The 5,026-nt window shown below is 40.0% G+C and overlaps 1 pseudogene; it reads left to right on the top strand.

The window, feature by feature from the left end:
- Window positions 1-2,200, top strand: LOC21394210 (annotated as a pseudogene).
- Window positions 2,201-5,026: the final 2,826 nt, after the last annotated feature.

Genomic DNA, 5,026 nt, shown 5'->3' with positions numbered 1-5,026 from the left:
ATGAGCTTCAATGATGATGAGCCGATTCTTCCAACCCAAGATGACTCAGGTTTATCATGTTTTTTCTTCTTTTTCTCTATTGACATAACGAGCATTTTACGTTTTTTGTTCATTTTAAATCTGATTAATCGAAGGGTTGGCCGCACACAATGTCAGCTTTTGAATCATCCAACAATATTTCTATTTTTATATTTTTTTTCACGGATTGACATATTACAGTCAACTCGTGTCTATTTATTCTTATCTGTTGCATATGCCTCTTAAATAATATCATGTCATGTCAATAAAAATATCACATCAAAAATTAAATCATCAATTAAAATATTTTTAATTGATGCGAATGGAATAGGGTCTAGGGGGACATGTAAGTTGAATCCATCTTGGTTCCATATTCTCTTGTTAGCTAATTGATTATTGTTCTTAATATTATATGGCATTAGAATATTTTGCTCAAGGCTAGCTAGCATTTTGAATAAAATATTCTAAATAATTTAGCTTTTAGAATATTTTGCTCAAGGCTAACTTAGTTGCATTCTCCTTTGTAAGCTAATTCCTTTGTAAGCTAATATTTTGCTGATCAATGCTTGCATTCCGGATAAAAAAATTAAATTTCAGGCGAAAAGATTGCATCATTCTCGGAGTTCAAAATAGTGGGTAAAACAAAGGCTAAAATCATCAACAGCACGAAAGCACCATTGAAAGAAAGCCCATTCAAGGTGATGGTGGAGCTCATAGGAGCAGGGTTTGACAGTGACCGACCCGGAGTGGATCTTGTGACGGTCTTAGATGTCAGCGAGAGCATGAAGGGAAAGAAGTTGGCAAAAATGAAACTTGCCATGCAATTCGTGATTAGAAAACTTAGCCCTAATGATCGTTTGTCTGTTGTCACATTCAGTGATGACTCAATCCATTGCGCCAAATAACTAAAAAATCTCAACTGGAGATTGAAAATCTAGTTAATGCTTTAAATTTCAAGAAAAGAACAAACATCACTGCTGGCCTTGAAATGGGCTTAGAAGTGCTCGATGACCGCAAACTTACCGACGGGCGTGTGCCTGCCATCATGCTTATGTCTGATGGCCGACAAAACGAAGGTGATGATCCTACTGAGGTCGAGGTCAGTGACGTGCCGATATACACATTTGGTTTTGGCGTAAACCACGATCCAACGGTATGATGATTTAAGTACCCTTAAAACTAACTACTATGTTTTTTTTTTTTTTTTTTGAATGTCTACAACTTTTGTTCGATTATTACTTTTTCTCTGATGCTAATCGTCGTCTCTTTTGATTTTTTTTTTTTTTCGTTTAAATGCGTACGCGTCTTATAGGTGCTCAAACAGATAGCAGACAAAAGCAAGGGAGGAACATTCTCAGATGTTCAAACTTGAGCATTGCATTTTCCCAGTGTTTGGCCGGGCTTCTCACCGTGGCCGTTCAGGACCTAGAGCTGACCCTCAAACAAGGTAAAGATCAAGAGTCGAAAATCGAGACGGTGTCTGCCGGAAACTATGAACAATCGAAGGGTGCTGATTTTGTGACTATCTCATTCGGCGATCTCTACAACAAAGAGGTACGCAAGATCATAGTGGACCTTCTTCTCCCAGCGGTTAAAGAAGAACAAACCGGCGTGGAGATTATCAAAATCACACACAAGTACAGGTGCAATTTACTAGATATAATTTCTGTCTTTTTTTCTTAACAAACTTGATTGATCTAATAATTATAACACAAAATGGATGTACAGAGCTAGTGATAGCTCAAAACTGTTGAACGGAAATCCTCTAGTCGCAAGCATAGATCGCGTTGGGACAACCGTAGAGGCAGAGAAGGAGGAGGTGATGATTGAGGCGAAACGCCTCGAGACTGCAGAGACGATGAAAGATGCAAGACTCATGGCCGACGACAACAAGCTGGAGGATGCTAAGGACATGCTGGTAGAAGCCCAGAACAAGCTTCAAGATTTTGTGGTTGGTAAACCAAACCCGTTGATTGAGATGCTGAAATTTGAGCTGAAAGAGCTCGTGAGGTTGATGCAATGCCCGGAAACCTACAAAAAGCGAGGGCGCCCCTTCGCGCTCTCGTCGGAGAATTCCCATGATCGCCAGCGTTTTGCTGCGAGAGGTCGCGATGTGGGAAAGCTGCGGTTATTTTCCACTCCGCGTATGGACACGTACCTTTGTTGGAGAAAAAATGAATAACAGATAGAAACAAAGGCAACCAAAGAGAAATAGAAAGTTTGATTTCTCAGAACTTCTTCTTTTGTGATTGATTAAAAATACTGAAGCAAATGTTCCTATATATAGGCTTACAAGCAAAACAAACAAAACATAATTTTACGGACCACTAAGTCCACTAAGTCACTAACGTAAACCCACTACAACCACTAGCATAATATTAGCAACAATATTGACTACCCAATTGACTAAACAACCACAAAAAAATACGGACACTACTAACAACCCGAAGAGAACGTGTTAGACTTTGAATCATTCTTCAACACTCCCCCTTGATTCAAAGTTGCAAACGCCAAGAAAAGCTCTGAAGTAGAAAAACTTTTCTTTCGACGTCAGTATATCAGCCAGCTGCTCCTGAGTTCTACAGTGCTTCAAAGTTATCTCCTCCTTCGCAACCAAATCACGAATGAAATGGAAACGAATATCTATATGCTTTGTTCTGCTATGAAATGCTGGATTTTTTGTCATAAAGATGGTTGCCTTGTTGTCACAAAATATCTCTGTTGCTCCCTCTTGCCTTTGTTGAAGTTCAGCTAACATTCTTCTTAACCACATGGCTTGACAAGCTGCTGAAGTGGCTGCAACGTACTCAGCTTCTGAGGACGACAATGCTACTGTGGCTTGCTTCTTTGAGCTCCAAGTGATTACTCCTGATCCAAGAGTAAAAACATTTGCTGAAATACTTCGCCTATCATCCAACGAACTTGCCCAATCACTGTCCGTGAACCCACATAATTTGAAGTTGGAAACTTTTGCGTACCAAATCCCATAATCCATAGTTCCAGCGATGTAACGCAAGACCCGTTTCGCCGCTCTAAAATGAAGCTTTGAAGGATGTTGCATAAACCTAGAAATCACACCAAAAGAAAATGCAATATCGGGTCGAGTGTGGGTTAGATAAATTAAACCTCCAACCAAGCTTCTGAATCTTTTAGCATCAGCCATCTCTGCCCCATCTTCACACTGTAATTTTTCATTGATATTCATGGGTGTAGCTTCCTTCTTCACGTAGAGAGTGGGCTCATTCTCACTTCTTAAGCATCCATTTCGCTGAAAGTATCCATCAATTTTGCTATACCATGCTCGAGGAGCCTGCTTCAATCCGTACAATGCCTTTCTCAACTTGTACACTTTTGTCTCTTTGCCTTCAATCATGAAACCTTCTAGTTGAGTTACGTAAACTTCCTCTTGTAGATCTCCATTTAGAAATGCCGACTTGACATCAAGTTGATAAACAGGCCATTGTAGTTGTGCAGCCAATGCTAAAACAATCCTCACAGTTTCAAAACGAGCTACTGGAGAAAAGGTTTCTTCAAAATCAATACCATGTTGCTGTGCATATCCCTTCGCCACAAGCCGAGCTTTGTGCTTTTGTATGCTTCCATCTGCACCAAATTTTGTCTTGAATACCCACTTCAAACCAATTGCATTTTTGCCTTCCGGCAAGTCCACCATCTCCCATGTTCCGTTCTTTTCAATTGCTATCAATTCTTCCATCATTGCTCTTTGCCATTCTTGTTTTGCAGCTGCTTCTCCATAGGTTATAGGATCTGAAACAGTAAGAGCAAATTGGCAAGACTCGTTGATGTCTCTCAAGGATCTAAACTTTCTGGGTGGTGTCTCATCTGAAGACTCTTCAAGAGTGGACGAAGAGTCTCTGCTTAGTGATGCCGAGGCTGATGAACTTGGTGACGCCGTAGAGGAACTGGCTGGAGAACTTGTAGGAGTTGGCTCTTGACATTCATTTGGAGAGATTCCAATGGACATAGGAACCTGTTGTGGCCTCTTCTCATCACTTCCACGCCAATCCCAGCTTGCATTTTCATCAAATACTACGTCCCTTCTAATTAAAATCTTGCCACTAAGAGGGTTATATAATCTATATGCTTTGGATTGTGTACAGTAACCAATGAAAATACATTTTTCAGATTTTTCATCAAGTTTATGACGAAATTGAGAATTTACCAAAGCATAAGCAATACACCCAAAAACTCTTAAGTGACTTACAGATGGTCTAGTGCCTTGCCAAGCTTCAAATGGAGTTCGATTCATGACAGCCTTTGTGGGAGAGAGATTCAATAAGTAAACTAATGTTGCCACAGCTTTAGCCCAAAAATCATTCGAAAGTCCCTTTGCTTGTAACATGCTTCTTGCCATCTCCACAACAGTTCGATTCTTCCGCTCGGCGACGCCATTTTGCTCTGGAGTGTAAGGAGCTGTCAACTCCCTATGAACGCCATTTTCTTCACAAAAAAGATCAAAATCTTTGGACAAGAATTCTCCACCTCTATCAGTGCGAAGAACTTTGATGCAAAATCCACTTTGCTTCTCAACTTTAGCTTTGAAGTGCGTGAATTTCTCAAAAGCTTCTGATTTGTTTTCCAAAAAATAAACCCAACTCATGCGACTATAATCATCAGTAAAGAGCAAGAAATAACGACTCCCACCAAAAGATTTAGTTTGCATAGGCCCACATAAATCAGCATGAATTAATTCAAGACACTTTGAAGCTCTCCAAGCCTTTCCAACTGGAAATGACCTTCTAGTTTGTTTCCCATAGATGCACCCTTCACATAATTCAATAGAACCAATTTTCGGTAGTCCAAAAACCATACCTCTTTCACTTAGCAATTTCAGACCCTTGATGTTGAGATGCCCGTATCGCAAATGCCATAGCTTCGAGTCATCTTTTCCACTAGCAGCAAAGACAAAATTCTCCATGCTTGAAACTTCCAATGGGAACATTTTGTTTTGAGTCATGTTGATATTAATCAACGTATGGCCTGTGTG

Source organism: Morus notabilis, unplaced genomic scaffold (assembly GCF_000414095.1).
Source record: "Morus notabilis unplaced genomic scaffold, ASM41409v2 Scaffold765, whole genome shotgun sequence".
Taxonomy (NCBI): Eukaryota; Viridiplantae; Streptophyta; class Magnoliopsida; order Rosales; family Moraceae; genus Morus; species Morus notabilis.
Note: the sequence above shows the minus strand (reverse complement) of the source record. Positions and strands in the feature narration are given on the sequence as shown.